This window comes from Bos taurus, chromosome 5, assembly GCF_002263795.3.
Source record: "Bos taurus isolate L1 Dominette 01449 registration number 42190680 breed Hereford chromosome 5, ARS-UCD2.0, whole genome shotgun sequence".
Taxonomy (NCBI): domain Eukaryota; kingdom Metazoa; phylum Chordata; class Mammalia; order Artiodactyla; family Bovidae; genus Bos; species Bos taurus.
Genome location: NC_037332.1, coordinates 32,171,321 through 32,187,919, shown reverse-complemented (window position 1 = coordinate 32,187,919; position 16,599 = coordinate 32,171,321). Strand labels below are relative to the sequence as shown.

General features: G+C 40.1%; 1 protein-coding gene across 1 annotated transcript in view; it reads left to right on the top strand.

Moving 5' to 3' along the window:
- PFKM (phosphofructokinase, muscle) overlaps window positions 1-16,599 on the top strand; it is a 43,361-nt gene that overhangs the window by 1,119 nt on the left and 25,643 nt on the right. The window lies entirely within an intron of this gene.

Here is a 16,599-nt window from a genome sequence, read left to right as displayed (position 1 = left end):
GCATGGGGGAGGAATGTGGAAAGGGAACATTGGAAAGTGAAAAAATTGTGAATATCATAAATATGGGTAGACACACTAAATTTGAAAAATTAGTTAAGACACAAGAGAGACAATTGTGTAGGGTGGGTGGGGAGTGGAATCTGTGAAACTGTAGAAAGAGGGACAGTTTCCTCTATGAAGAATAGCTTAATTTAATCAATAGTAAGTCATTTGGCTCCCCCGTAACTGTAAGCTGCTAATCTGGTTTATCTTATTATTAGGAACTTTGACATATAAAAATGTGAAAGACATTTAAGAAAAAGATTAAATTAAGGAGTTATTATATCATAAAGTTATTCCAAATATTGTAAAAAATATTCACCTTCAGACTCCATTTAATAACACATTTCTTTTGAATATTTTAAGTAGTGTACAACTCTTAAGCAATTTATATGAAACACATTTCTGAATGTGTTTCTGTGTTTCTTCTCAGCTTAAATATATCTGTAGTGGAGTCAGTTCATTGCAAACATTTATTGAGTTCCCACTATGTGCCCAATAATATACTAGAAGTGATAGAGAGGTTGTAAATGTATATTTTTACATAAATGACAAGGACATGACCTTGTCACTCTCTCAGTAGTTTACAGTTTGGAAATGTTTTAGAGATTAATTAGTCTAATTCCTTATATTTTTCAAAAAGAATTCAGGTCTAAAAAGGTTTTCCTCAAGAAGTTAAAAAATTCTTTGGTGTAATCACTACCAGCATCTATGAAATATATAGCAATATTTATTCAATAATTTTTTAGCACTTACTGTTTGAAGTAATTGTATTAATACTAGTCTCAATAGGAGATGAGAAAATGAACTAGATGCTTTCCCTCTCGCCCAGAAACTGATGATCAAGAAGGGAGATAATATGAGACAGTGTGTAACTCAAAGAGCTTGATAACTTTGGTTCAAAATGTTGAATTTCAAAAGAGGATGCCTTGGAGATGTAGACAAGGGAGGGGCCAGCTGACTGCTTTGGCAGAGCTTCACTGAGCTCCAGTATGTTGGCAGGGCACCATGGGGCAGGATCCAGTCCTAGGCTTTGAAATGGCTTACACTGTAACCCAATTCAGTCTCCTCAGTGTTCTGAGAGCTAACCAGACTCACAGGCAAATGGTTTGTATACAATAGTCCCAATTTATTAGGCTACTGGAACAATATGTATCCATATATGGCAACTGTGTGTGGTCTGTGTCCCTTTAATCAGACTTGCATTACCCATACATAAAAAGCTGCTAGGTCAAGACATAAGCCTGGCTGGTGGACTTGTCCTACAGTTTCCTGAATTTGTATAGATTATTTCTTATTTGCCTTCTTCTTCCCTGCTTTTCCTATTCTCATTTTGCTCTATACCTAATACTCACCTCAGACCCCCTTTGCTCTGATGACCCATTTGGACCTGCCTCTGTGGTTTGAACTCAGCATTATCCCATGGACAATATTTTGCTGTTCAACTTCTGCCTTTGAGCATTGAGGCCTCAGGTAAGAGCTACATTTAACCCTTCCAGCTCTCCCATTAGAGACTGAGAATCAAATATCTTCCCAGTTTGCCCCATTGGGACCTCCATTCCTCCTTTTCTGCCTTTCTCCCTGCCTGCCTCCCTCCTTCATCCCCTGCTTCTTTCCTTCCTTATTCCTTCCCTGCTTTCTTCTTTCCTCTCTACCTCCCTCATTCTGTCCCTCCTTCTTTTTGTTCCTTCCAAAAAAACTTGTTTAGGATATACTATGTCAGGCACTGTACTTGGCACTGGGCATAAAGTAAACAAAGTTAGTACATTGCCTGCCCTCATGAAGTTTTTGGTCTTGTGAGTGTAAGGCAGTAATTACATAATCACACACATGCTTAGATAATTAGAATGATGCTAGTACAGTGAAGGAAAATAATACTCTATAATCAGAGTGCAAAACATGGGATCTAACCTGGCCCAAGAAATCAGAAAGACCCTTTCTTACGAAGACTCGAGAGATGAGTATACATTAGTCAGGGAAAGGGGGAAGAAGAGTTTTTAGAAAAAGGGACTGTAGGCTCTAAAATGAGAAGGAGTTTGGCTCATTGCAGGAGTAGAGAGGCCAGCACAACTTGAGGGAGGGGAGGAGTAGCTGTAGCACCAACTCTGAAAATAGTGGAAGAGCCAAATCGTGCTCTCCTTCTAGGTCTTACCCCTCCAAAGCTATTGGAAGTCACTAAAGAGTGACAGGGTCATATTCATGTTTTAAAACAATAATTATTTTGTGGATGCATTGGAGGGGGCAAGAGTGGCTACCTGCTTTGGTGGGATGGGTAATGTCCCTGTCTTGCTCAGTTCCTCACATCTAGGCGATGCAGCCTTGTAGGGCATGAGTGAGGAAGTCAGCCATCAAATAGCATTGAGGTGAGCCCAGAGCTATTGATGCCCCCAAATCCCCAGACCCTGGCTTGATGTCCCTCTGTGGCTGCTGCTGCCAGCCTGAAAAATTCACAGGGACTCCATTCAGGATGTTTTGCTCCTTCCTTAAGTGAAGCTATATATGGAGGTGCTGTGCTCTGCTCCTCAAGAAAAATGGAATACATTTTGCTTCCAGTTTCACACCAGGCAGGCAGGCAACTCCCTGCCCATCAGTGTAGACAAATCAGCCTATACTATAATGAGGCAGGCTGAATGTGTATGTGTGTGCTTCTGGCCTATAGAGGACTAGTTCTCAACATAAGGAAGTCATTTGATCCTGCACTGGGGCACAGCAAGGGAGTGAGTTTCCTAGGCCCCTGACCTTTGTAAAGAAAGGTGGTTAGTATTCACAGATAGCTGAGGTTGTGGGATGACTACTTCCATGACAAGTATGGAGAGGCAGTAGGCAGCTTGGTGGGCCAGACTACAGTTCAGCAGATCCAACTGCTCACTAGGCCTCAAGCTTAACTCTGAAATAGTGGAGCTGTTTCAAATCATAAAAGATTATGCTGTTAAAGTGCTGCACTTAATATGCCAGCAAATTTGGAAGACTCAGCAGTGGCCACAGGACTGGAAAAGGTCAGTTTTCATTCCAATCCCAAAGAAGGGCAATGCCAAAGGGTGTTCAACATACCGCTCAATTGCACTCATCTCACATGCTAGGAAAGTAATGCTCAAAATTCTCCAAGCTAGGCTTCAACAGTACATAAAGGGTGAACTTCCAGATGTTCAAGCTGAATTTAGAAAAGGCAGAGGAACCAGAGATTAAATTGCCAACATCTGTTGAATCATAGAAAAAGCAAGAGAATTCCTGAAAAACATATGCTTCTGCTTTATTGATTATACCAAAGCCTTTGACTGTGTAGATCACAACACACGGTGGGAAATTCTTAAAGAGATGGGAATACCAGACCACCTTACACCTGAGAAATCTGTATGCGGGTCAAGAAGCAACAGTTAGAACTGGACATGGAACAACAGACTGGTTCCAAATCGGGAAAGGAGTACGTCAAGGCTGTATATTGTCACCCTGCTTGTTTAACTTCTATGCAGAGTACATCATGAGAAATGCTGGACTGGATGAAGCACAAGCTGAAATCAAGATTGCCAGGAGAAATATCAATAATCTCAGATATGTGGATGATACCACCCTTATGGCATAAAGTGAAGAAGGACTGAAGAGCCTCTTGATGAAAGTGAAAGAGGAGAGTGAAAAAGTTGGCTTAAAACTCAACATTCAAAAAACTAAGATCATGACATCCAGTCCCATCACTTCATGGCAAATAGATGGGGAAACAATGGAAACAGTGACAGACTTTATTTTAGGGGGCTCCAAAATCACTGCAGATGGTGACTGCAGGCGTGAAATTAAAAAAGATGCTTGCTCCTTGGAAGAAAAACTGTGACCAACCTAGACAGCATATTAAAAAGCAGAGATATTAGTATGCTGACAAAGGTCCATCTAGTCAAAGCTATGGGTTTTCCAGTAGTCATATTAAGATGTGAGAGTTGGACTATGAAGAAGGCTGAGCGCCGAAGAATTGATGCTTTTTAACTGTGGTGTTGGAGAAGACTCTTGAGAGTCCCTTGGACTGCAAGGAGATCCAACCAGTCCATTCTGAAGGAGATCAGCCCTGGGATTTCTTTGGAAGGAATGATGCTAAAGCTGAAACTCCAGTACTTTGGCCACCTCATGCGAAGAGTTGACTCATTGGAAAAGACTGATGCTGGGAGGGATTGGGGGCAAGAGAAGAAGGGGACAACAGAGGATGAGATGGCTGGATGGCATCACTGACTCGATGGACATGAGTTTGAGTGAACTCTGGGAGTTGGTAATGGACAGGGAGGCCTGGCGTGCTGCGATTCATGGGGTCGCAAAGAATTGGACACGACTGAGGAACTGATCTGATCTGATCAGAGCGCCAAAGAATTGATGCTCTTGAACTGTGGTGTTGGAGAAGACTCTTGAGAGTCCCTTGGACTGCAAGGAGATCCTACCAGTCAATCCTAAAGGAAATCAGTCCTGAATATTCATTGGAGGGATTGATGCTGAAGCGGAAACTCCAATACTTGGGCCATCTGACGCGAGGAACAGACTCATTGGGAAAGACTGTGATGTTGGGAAAGATTGAAGTCAGGAGGAGAAGGGGATGAGAGTATGAGATGGTTGGATGGCATCACCGATTGGATGGATGTGAGTTTGAGCAAGCTCCGGGAGTTGGTGATGGACAGGGAGGCCTTGCTTGCTACAGTCCATGGGGTCACAAAGAGTCGGACACGACTGAATGACTGAATTGAAGTGAACTGTGCATAAGCCTCTTTTCTGTTCACTGATGGGCAAAAAGCCTTGGTAACCTGTGACTACTGAGCCCACTTCTTACTGGGCTGCAAATGGGGGAGAATGCCAGGAGAGCAGTGTTTCCACCATCTGCCTCTTCTGCCTCTTCCACCATCTGCCTCTTCCACCAGCTCCCCCCACCCCCAACCTAGAAGCATAAGACTTACCTATCATATTCTTTGCTTTGTCTAAGCTATCTGTCACCAACATTGCCTATGCCCCCACCTTCAGTTCCTTTGATAATACACTTGAACCTTGGCAGTTTATGCAGGCCAGGACATGAAGTTACCCCAACACTGTGAGCACAACTGATTTATACAAGTGTTTGCTGCCCACAACCTAAGTTCCTTCCAAACAGGCATACTTGCTTCCTACATCAGAGACAGGATTCTCCACATATAGATGCTATGCTTTCATGATCCCAGAACCTGTATTCTTGCTAAAGGAAAATCAGTGGGAGCTCTGCCTCTATCAAGATTACCTTCATCTCAACCTAGTCACCATTCAACATTGACCTCCCAAGGAACAACTCCAGAGAACTTGTGTTTTTTTGCAAAGCTAAAATTCTCAGAGCTTTTATAGTGTCAACTAAATTGGAAAGATCACTGAGTAGGAAAATAGCCTTACAGATGCTTTTCTTTGAGTCAAATATTCAAGGATACCAGTAGACTCGAGGAACACTTTTGTTCATCTTCCACTGATTAATAGAAATAATTTTATTTATTCTCTTGGAGCACCCTATTCTGAATGGTTCCTTATTAAACTACCTCTCAGTTAACCGTCTCATTTCCCTCTGAGGGAAATGTATTTAAGAGTCTAAAGATATATCCCTTGGACTTGCTAAACTGCTCGGCCTTTCATGTTATGCTCCATGAGGTGTCAGCAGATTTGAAGTAGAAGATTCACACCCAGTATTGTCTTATATAATGATTATTTGTCATCTCTTCCTTGATAACCCTCAAAATTTGCTTCTTTAAGAAAAGAAAAAGTATGTCTGGTTCAAGCTTGAGTCTTCATACCTCAGCTAAAGACTTCATTTACCTCTGTGCTTATCAAGACTTGAAAGTGGTGCTTCAACTGTGGTGGGGGTCATCTTGTTACTGTGACCTCTGCTTGAGCTGACTTTCTTGAGAAGTTGATCCTCATTGGCAGAAATGACTGCATAGGAACCACCCAGGCCTTTGAGACACGCAGCTTTATTCTTCAAGTGTTGGTGTTCCTAGACCTCCACAACTTAGAACAATAGTTCTCAAACTTTATTGCACATCTGAATCACTTGGAGGGATTGTTAAAGTGCAACGGTGTGCCTCAGCCCCAGAGTTTCTCATTCAGTAGATTCCAAGTCGGGCGCAAGAATTTTCATCTCTGACAAGGATCCAGGTGATGCTGAATCTGCTAGACTGGAACCAAGAACCTTTAATTAGTGCACTGGGTCAGAAACTTTAATACTCATTGCTAGTAGAGGCTGCAGTGTGTCCAGCGGTCATCCTATTCCAACTCAAGCTCCAATGTAGACAGTGGTTTCTTGCTTACACCCAGGATCTGTCCTCAGGGAGCTTCCATTCTAGTGGAGGAAAACAGAGAAATAGCATGTTAGTCAGGTAATAACCAGATGAAACCCAGGGCTTGTGTAGGAGTGAGAGGAACAGGTAGATACTTGTTTTAACCCAGAGAGAGATGTTTCACAGTATGAATCCACCAAATCATAGTAACTCATTTTCAATTCTGGTTCTAGTCCAAAGGACGTCTTGGTGATCCTCTGGTATGATACTCCTAACTTCTTCCAGCCTCTGACCCTTTGCATTTGCTATTCTCCCCCATCCAAACAACAGCATGGTTTTCTCTCTCGTTTATTCGGACTTCTTCCTGGAATGTCATTTCAGCAAGATCTTCCCAGAATACCCTACTTAAGATGGCACCCTTGTTGCTCCCCGTCTTTGCCCTGCTTTATTTTTCTTCAAAGCACTTGTCATCACTACTTGACTAATTTGTTCATTATCTGCTTTCCTCCCTATTATGTAGGCTCCATAAGGACAAATGGGATGTGTTTTTCCAATCCTGGATCCCTTTCAGTCTAGAATGGTGTCTGACATGTAATAGGTACTCAATATTTGTTGACTGAGCACATGAAACCTATAGTATGCTATTTCCTGTTCTCCAGGGCTAGAATCACACCCGGATAACTGGCATACCTACTTCTCATTCCTAGATGTCCTGGGATACTGTCACTAGCTATCTTCTCATCACAGTGGTCTAAATATAGATATGTATCCTTTCCATAGTCATGACACCATCCTAGTGGAAGTGAATGGACTCAGGAGTATGCCATACAACATCCTCTTTATTGTCTTTAATCTATACTGGCCTTTAGTAATCAGTGTTCAAGTGATCTGTCCTCAAGAACTGCTCAACTTTCTCGCAGTACTGTCTAATGTTATCCCAGTTTGAAGGGTCCTCTCCAAAGCTGTCTATCTCTTCATTTCCTACCATTACTTAACAGGGTTAATGCATAGAGTATATGAACCAAGGTACTTTAGAATACCTCAGCTGGTTTACTCAAGGGCTCTTCCTGTCTAAGTACTATAGAATTCTCCTTAAACATCTTATACTTCTCTCCCCTAGAATGCCTTCTTTTGTAATAATTATGACTTTTTGCCCCTACTGTTTGCCTGGACTTCATGCCAACACCCCAATAGCTGTCTGATACCCAGAGAGCTCTAAGAAGTCTAAGAGGACCTTTTGGATGCCTCCCTGTACTTTGAGGATCTGTGTAAAGAATATGTCTTTGATTGCTTAATACCAAGATATGACATATAAGGGGAGCTCTCATATAAGATAGTTCTCTTTTGTGCACATTAGCTTTACCTGATGTGCTGAAAACAAGAAGACCACCACTAGATAGGACACAGTATAAGAAATAGTAGATTTTAACCACGTGGCATTCTATGTCCAAATGACTTTCTTCTTATGGGTTTACCTCTTATTTTCCCCTTACTCTGTGCCAAGTTCTCTAAAGCCTGAATTCTAGCTACCAATCCGAACAACTGAAAAAAGCTGATTATATTTTGGAAAAAATTCTAGACTTCCAGCAGAACCCTAACTAATTCCTCTCCTTAAGTCATTAGAATGGACATAACCCCCCACCCTTCACCCCTTGAGAAGTTTGTTTGAGAACCCCAGGTTCTTTTTGAGTGCAAACTCAGGAAATTTCAGTGTTCTCTGGAGGAGGAATCCACAGTGTCCTTTCCAGCCGCCTTAAACTATACCAGAAATGAAAATAATCTTATGATGAAAGCAAATTCAGCTACTGGCTTAGTTTAGTCGCTTTGAGATGTGTTTTGGCACCAGCTCTTGTTTGACTGCCTAACATGCTGCTTTGTTTTATGACTCCTGGTCCTTACCTCTGCTAAGCTGTGCACTTTATTCCTTACTCTTTCCTTAGGCACCCTAAGGTATGACAATGTTTAGACCCCTTTCTCAAAGTCTTCTTCCTCAGTTACCATATTGTGTTTACCCATAAGCTCCACACACTGGCACCCTGCCCGGAAGGATGCTTCTCAGCCTCGCCATTAGAGGCCTGAGGATTAGGTATAAGATATATAAGTATTTTCAAGAATTTCCCAGATCTCAAGATTCTCTTATGTCATCAGTCTACCATCAAATTATACGTCCAAATTTTGAATCATTAGTCAACCAAAGCTCACTAACATGCCCCTTCCAAGTCGTTAAGCTTCCTGAGAAACTATATTTGAAATTTAAAAGTTGTTTGATAAACAGAAAATTATGAAAAAATAAAATGTGTGGTCTTGGAGTTTAAGATTAAGGAAGATCCATTTATAAGGAGCTATCATGGTTTTATCATATCATCCATCTCTCTAATGCTGGAATATATGTCCTCTGGTGTTCTCTCAAACAGCTTTATTTGGAAATAAATAAATACTACTAGAGTCTTAGTATCCAGGCCCCATTTTTTTTTTACTCCATGTGCCCTCAATTAATATATTTTTGTCATAAAAATTTGATATATTACAATTTGTGATGGAATTATTGATTTCTCAATTATCTCCCAGGTCCAGTGAAATATAAACTTCTTTGAACCTTTGATAGTCCCTCTAGATGATAAGCCTCATGAGAGCTTATTATACCTCAGTACCTGGCACAATGACTGGCACATAATGAGTCCTCAATAAATATTTGTTGAGTATATGAATAAATTAATAATAAATTGGGTTTCTCAAAATTCTTATCAGGAAGACATTTATAGCCATTTCTTAACACGATGCATTTCTTCCATTAGCTACTCTCTATATTGTGTTGGCTTTTTACTAATTTAGTGCTCAGAAAGGAACATCTTCAGTTTTGGAGATTGCACTAGGATGACAATAGGCAAGGCCTAGTACTTCTGAGAAAATTCTTTTCTGTGACTCCCACCTCCAGCTGACCTGAAGTTTCCCCAGGTGCCTTTTGAGATGATATTTCTTTGAGTGGTCCTCATGGGGGTGATTGCTCCCTGGACAGAAAAAGGGATCTAAAGGATCAAGTATCTGGGGATAAGGCTAGGAGTAAATGACATTTCCTTGTCTTCACCTAAGTAAGGTAGACTCAGAAATGCAGTGATTCATTAAGAACTCCTATATTAAGATGTAGAAGTTAGTAGTGGGTAGAAAGAGGAAGGGGTGGACTGACTTAAATTTCAGCCTTTATATTCCCTTTTGGAATTAAAAAGCCCAGAATGTATGGGCAGCTCTTCCAGCTTCTCCTTTTTCAAATTTTAAATGCAGATTTATCAAGATATAAATCACATATCATAAAATTTATCCATTTAAAATGTGTAATTTGGATTTCTATCTACCAGTTCCCCATTCCAGTCCCCCAGCTCCAGTACAAGGAGCTTGAAAGTCACACTCCATGCTAACAACAAGTAATAGTAAAAAAAAGACTGAAAAGCCAGTAACTCTTCTTGAATCCATAAGAGCGGGGAGGACACGGGGCAAACTGCTAACTCCAAAATTGGAGAGACAAGCAAGTGAATACAGTTCATCACAGCTTCCTGGAGCAGAGACCCATGAGTGGAAACCTTGGGAAACACCGAAGGGTAGGAAAGCCTGAACTGTAATTGACAAATTGCTGGAGTCTCAGTGCAGACAACTCTAGGAGTTAAAAACTATAGGAAGATCCAGTCAAAGGGGTGCCCTCACAATATTGTGAGATTTACTCCCAGGAGTTTGACCAGATTCACACAGTAAGTATCAGAGAAAAATCTGGTTGGGCTTCTAGCAGGGGGAAGAGAAGAGGAACCATTCTGAACTAAACCAGAGTATTACGAGTTTTAGCTTGTATTTCTCACCTCAAGACAAGCCAATAAATTGAGAGGCGAGTTGATGTGGCAAGGAGTAACAGCTTTATTTGGAAAGCCAGAAGACTGAGAACATGGTGAATTAGTGTCCCCAAGAAAACATCTTCCCTTAGTTTGAATTCTGGCTTCTTTCTATAGTAAAAGGAGGGTAAATTCCAGTTTCCTACATACATTAGTTTCTACCTTGCTGTAACCATTCACAAGTGGGCCTGGTCAGGAGGTTTCATGTGAGCTAAACAAAGGTATATTGGCGTAACATTCATTACACAGGAGGCAGAGTTTTCAGAGATGGGCCATTATGTATGCTAAGTCTCTTCAGTCGTGTCCGACTCTGTGCGACCCCATAGACGGCAGCCCACTAGTCTCCCCCGTCCCTGGGATTCTCCAGGCAAGAACACTGGAGTGGGTTGCCATTTCCTTCTCCAATGCATGAAAGTGAAAAGTGAAAGTGAAGTCTGTGTCCGACTCTTTGAGACCCCATGGACTGCAGCCCACCAGGCTCCTCTGTCCATGGGATTTTCCAGGCAAGAGTACTGGAGTGGGGTGCCATTGCCTTCTGTATAATTTAAGCCTATAGACAACATCCCTATAGTGAGTAACTTGTAGCAAAAGCAATAGAATACAAAAGTTAAAAGTAAAAGAAACATCCAATATGGAGTCAGATTTGTTCTTCCCTGTTACAAGAACACTTTGTTCTTAACAAGGCCTGCCTTCAGGAGAAACTAGTTAACCAAAGCCTAACTTACCAGAGTAAGTTATCAGAGTCTAACTGATCCGAGGAAGGGTAATACCGAAATCCAGCCCACTCTAGCTGTCCTATTCCATCTAAGGCGGGCAGGGAGGGAAAAAAAAATCCGAGAAACACTTGTGAAATTCGTAGTCCAGAGGCATAGGCACCGTAAAAGGCTGAAATCTAATCATAGGACTATAGAATGCTTTCCCTCCCCAACACCTCACCACTACATTATTAAGGCCTATTTATAGCACTTTCTTTTACCCAGTATGTCATATCTGGCTACCAAGAAAAAATTATAAGGCATATAAAAAGGAAAAAAACAGTGTGAAGAGACAGCAAACATCAGCACCAAACATGGCAGGGATGTTAGAATCATCAGACCAGGAATTTTAAACACCTATGATTAATGTGCTAAGGGTCCTGGTGGATAAAATATCAATAGACGGCAAGTAGGAACAGACAAGCAATACAAGCAGAGAGATGGAAATCTTAAGAAAGGGACAAAAAGAAATGCTAGAAATGAAAACCCCTGTAATGGAAGTGGAAAATGCCTTTGATGGACTTCTTAGTAGACTGGGCATGGCTAAAGGAAGGTCTCTGGGCCAGAGGATATATCAATATAATCCTCAAAAATTGAAAAACAAAGAAAGTAAGACTGGAAAAAAACCAACAGAATATTGAAGGACTGTGGTACAACTACACCAGATGTAACATATACATAATAGGAATACCAAAAGAAAAGGAAGGAAGAGAAGAATTATTTGAAACATTAAAGACTGAGGATTTTCCCAAACTAATGTCAGACATTAAATTACATACCTGGGAAGCTCATAGAACACCAAACAAGCTAAAGGCCAAACAAAAACACCCCTATACCTAGGCATATCATTTTCAATTACAGAAAATTGAAAATAAAATTCCTGAAAGGGGGAAAAAGCACCATACTTATAGAAGAACAAAGATAAAAATTATATCTGACTTCTCCACAGAGACCATACAAATAAGAGAGTGGCATGCATGCTCAGTCACTTCAGTCATGTCCAACTCCTTGCGACCCCATGGACTGTAGCCTGCCAGGCTCCTCTGTCCATTGGATTCTCCAGGCAAGAATACTGTAGTGGGTTGCCATGCCCTCCTAACCCAGGGATTGAATCTGTGTCTTTTAAGTCTCCTGCATTGGCAGGCGGGTTCTTTACCACTACTGCCACCTAGTGGAGTAAATATTTTAAATGTTAAGAGAGACACCCTCCCCTCCCCCCGCCCCACCACCAATCTACAATTCTGTACCCTGTGAAATTATCCTTCAAAAGTGAAGGAGATATATGTGAGACAGCAAAAGAGACACATATGTGAAGAACAGACTTTTGGACTCTGTGGGAGAAGGCAAGGGTGGGATGATTTGAGAGAATAGCATTGAAACATGTATATTACCACATGTGAAATAGATCGCCAGTCCAGGTTTGATGCATGAGACAGGGTGCTCAGGGCTGGTGCACTGGGATGACCCTGAGGGATGGAATGGGGAGGGAGGTGGGTGGGGGTTTCAGGATGGGGAACACATGTATACCCATGGCTGATCCGTGTCAGTGTATGGCAGAAACCACTACAATATTGTAATTAGCCTACAATTAAAATAAATTAATTTTTAAAAAGTAAAGGAGAAATAAAGATTTTAAGGGGATGAGATGATTGGATAGCATCACCAACTCAATGGACATGAGTTTGAGCAAGCTCTGGGAGATGGTGAAGGACAGAGAAGCTTGGTGTGCTGCAGTCCATGAGGTTGCAGAGTCAGACATGACTGACAGGACAGTCATGACAGACATGACTGAGTGACTGAACAACAGCAACAGTAAAACCAAATTGAGGGAATTTTTTTGCCCATAGACCTGCCTTGCCAGAAATGTTAAAAGCAGTTCTTCAGAGAGAAGAAAAATAATATAGGTCAGAAACTCAGATCTGTTTAAAGAAGAGCATCAAAGAAGGAATAAGTGAAGATAGAACAAAACCTTTCATTTTTCTTAATGGATCTAACAGCAATTTGTTCAAAATAATAGCCACAGTATATTCACTTATGTACGCTTATGTGTTTATCATGGGCTTCCCAGGTGGTGCTAGTGGTAAAGAACCCGCCTGCGCCTGCCAATGCAGGAGACATAAGGGACAAGGGTTCAGTCTCTGGATTGGGAAGATCCCCTGGAGAAGGGCATGGCAACCCACTCCAGTACTCTTGCCTGGGGAATCCCATGGACAGAGGAGCCTGGCAGGCTACAGTCCATGGGGTTGCGAAGAGTTGGACACAACTGAAGTGACTTAGCATGCATGCACCCATGTGTTTATCATACATATGCTTATTTATGTTTATATATAAGTAAAATAAATGACAGAAATGATACAAGGGATGGGAGGAAGGAATTAGGCTTATTTTGTTGTTATAGGTATTCGTATGACTTGTGAAATGACATAGTGTTATTTGAAAGTGGACTAGAATTAGTTGCAAATGCATGTTGCAAATTCTAGGGCAACCACTAAAAAAAAGTAGAAAGGTATTACTGCTATGCTAAGAAAGGAGGGAAAAATAGAGTCACATAAAATACTCCATTAAAACCACAAAAGGCAGAAAAAGAGTGGAAGACAAAATAGAAACAAAAAACAAGGACAACAAATAGAAAATTGTAATGAATATGGTATATATTAATCCAATACTCACTTTGAATGTCAGTGGTCTAATGTACCAATTGAAAGATATATTGTCAAAAGTTGATCTGAAAACGTGACCCAACTGTGTTGTCCACAAAAAACCCACTTTAAATATAAAGCTATTTATAGATAAAAAGTAAATGGATGAGAAGAATATTCCATGCTAGCACTAATCAAAAGAAAGCAGGGATGGTTGTATTAATTTTAGACATGGCAGAGTTCAAAGAAAAGTTAACAGGGATGAGGATGGGCATTACCTAATGATAAAGGGGTCAATTCTCCAAGAAGATCCAATTCTTAATGTGTATGTGCCTAACAACACAACATCAAACTACATGGGGCAAAGACTGATAGAACTAAAAAGAGAAATAGATGAATTAACTATCACAATTAGAGACTTCAACATCTTTCTCTCAGAAGTGGACAGATACAGCATACAGAAAATATGGACATCAGTGATCTCAACGCCATCAGTGAACTGAATAGTATTGATTTCAGCAATTTGTCCAACAATAGCTGAATATAAATTTTTCTCAAGGTGACTTGATTCACCCATGCATTCATTCATACATACATGGTAACATATTCATCATGACAGACCACATTCTGGGCTATAAAAAACATCTTAACTAATTTAAAAGAACAAATTATATAATTGCTGCTTTCAGATCACAGTGGAATTAAACTAGAAATCAGTAACAGAAAGATAACTGGAAAATGCCCCAATACTTAGAGGTTAAACAACACAAATCTAAGTAACACTTTAGTCAAAGAAGAAATCCCAAGATAAATTTAAATATATTTTTAAATAAAATTAAAAGCACAATTTATTAAAATTTGTCAGATGCAGAGAAAGCAGTGCTTAGAAGGAAATTTATAACATTGTGTGGATATATCAGAAAAGCAAGTGATCTAAATCTCATAGTATCCTAAGTTTCCATCTTACGAAATTAGGAGAAGAACAAATTAAATCCAAAGTACTCAGACAAAAAAAAATTAGAACAGAAATCAATAAAATTGAAGACAAAAAAATCAATAGAGAAAATGTAACTAAAGCTAGTTTTTAAAAAAGGTCAATAAAGTTAATAAATCTCTGGATAGGTTAACTAAGAAAAAAAAAAAAGAACACAAATTGCTAATGCCCAAAATGAAGGAGGGGACATTGCTACAGATCCCATGAAAATTAAAAGGATGATAAAGGAATACTACGAACAATTCTGTGCCCACAAATTTGGTAACCTATGTCAAATGGACCAATCCCTTGAAAGATACAATCTGCCAACATTCACACAAGGAGAAATAGATGATTTGAATAGGTCTGTATTAAAGAAATGGAATTAATAATAACCTTTTCATGTACTTATCGGTTGTTTGTATATTTTCTTTAGATATATGTCTTTTCAAATGCTTGCCCATTTTTCTTTGTTACTATCACAACTTTATTTGATATTTCATTGAACAGAATATATTTTTTGAAATTAATAGACTTTGTTAGAGCAGTTTTAGACTTACAGAAAATTGAGCAGATTGCACAGTTCCCATATATCCTGGCTGTTTTCTGCTCAGTTTCCCCTATTATTAACATCCTGCATTGGTGTGGTACATTTGTTACAATAGATGAACCAGTATCGATGCATTATTATTGACTAAAGTCCATACTTGACATTAGGGTTTACACTTTGTGTTTTATGATTCTGTAACTTTTGACAAATGCGTAATGTCATGTATCCTCCATTATAGCATCATACAGAATAGTTTCACTGCCAAAAACATCCCTTGAGTTCCGCCTATCTATTGCTCCATCTCTACTCTGAACCCTCGGCAACCACTGATCTTTTCACTGTCTTTATAGTTTCACCTTGTCCAGAATGTCATATAGTTGGAATCACATAGTATGCAGTATTTTCAGACTAGTTTCTTTCACTAAGCAGTATGTTTTAAGATTCCTCCATGTCTTTTTCTTGGCTTTGTAGGTCATTTTGTTTTATTGCCTTATTTGATGGATGAACCACAGTTTGTTGGAGAAGGCAATGGCACCCCACTCCAGTACTCTTGCCTGGAAAATCCCATGGATGGAGGAGCCTGGTGGGCTGCAGTCCATGGGGTCTCAAAGAGTCAGACACAGACTTCACTTTCACTTTTCACTTTCATGCATTGGAGAAGGAAATGGCAACCCACTCCAGTGTTCTTGCCTGGAGAATCCCAGAAACAGGGGAGCCTGGTGGGCTGCCGTTTATGGGGTCGCACAGAGTCGGACACGACTGAAGCGACTTAGCAGCAGCAGCAGCAGCAGCCACAGTTTGTTTATCCATTTACCTTTGGAGGGACATTTTGGTTGCTTCCAGTTCCTGGCAATTTTGAACAAAGTTGCTATTAAACATTTATGTGCGGGGTTTTATATAGGTATAGTTTTCAACTCACTTAAATACCTCAGAATATGATTGCTGGATCATATGGTAATGCTATATTTAGCTTTGTAAGAAACTGCCAAAGTATCTTTAAAAGTGACTATACCATTTTACATTTGTATCAACAAAGAGTTCTTGTTGCTTCACATTCTTGTCAGTATTTGGTACTATCAAGTTTTCGTTCTAATAGATGGTAGTGGTCTCTCTGTTTTAATTTGCAGTGCCTAATGACATGATTTTGAGCATCATTTCATATGCTTATTTGCCATCCGTCATCTTTGGTGAGGTATCTGTTAAGATCTTTTGCCCATTTTTAAATTGGTTTATTATCTTTTTATGGTTGGGTTGCAAGAGTTATATATTCTCAATACCTGGTCCTTTATCAGATATATGATTTGCAAATATTTTCTCCCATTCTATGGGTTGTCTTTTCATTTTTTTGATGGCAACATTTGCAGAAAGTTAATTTTGTGTAGTCATGTGTTTTTATCCTATGACTTGCATTGGCACTTGCACTGTTATTGTTTGCAGTATGTGCAGATGCAGAAACAAAAGTAAGCAAGAGGCGGGGCGGTAAAAACAGCAAGGAGATGAGAGATGGCTGT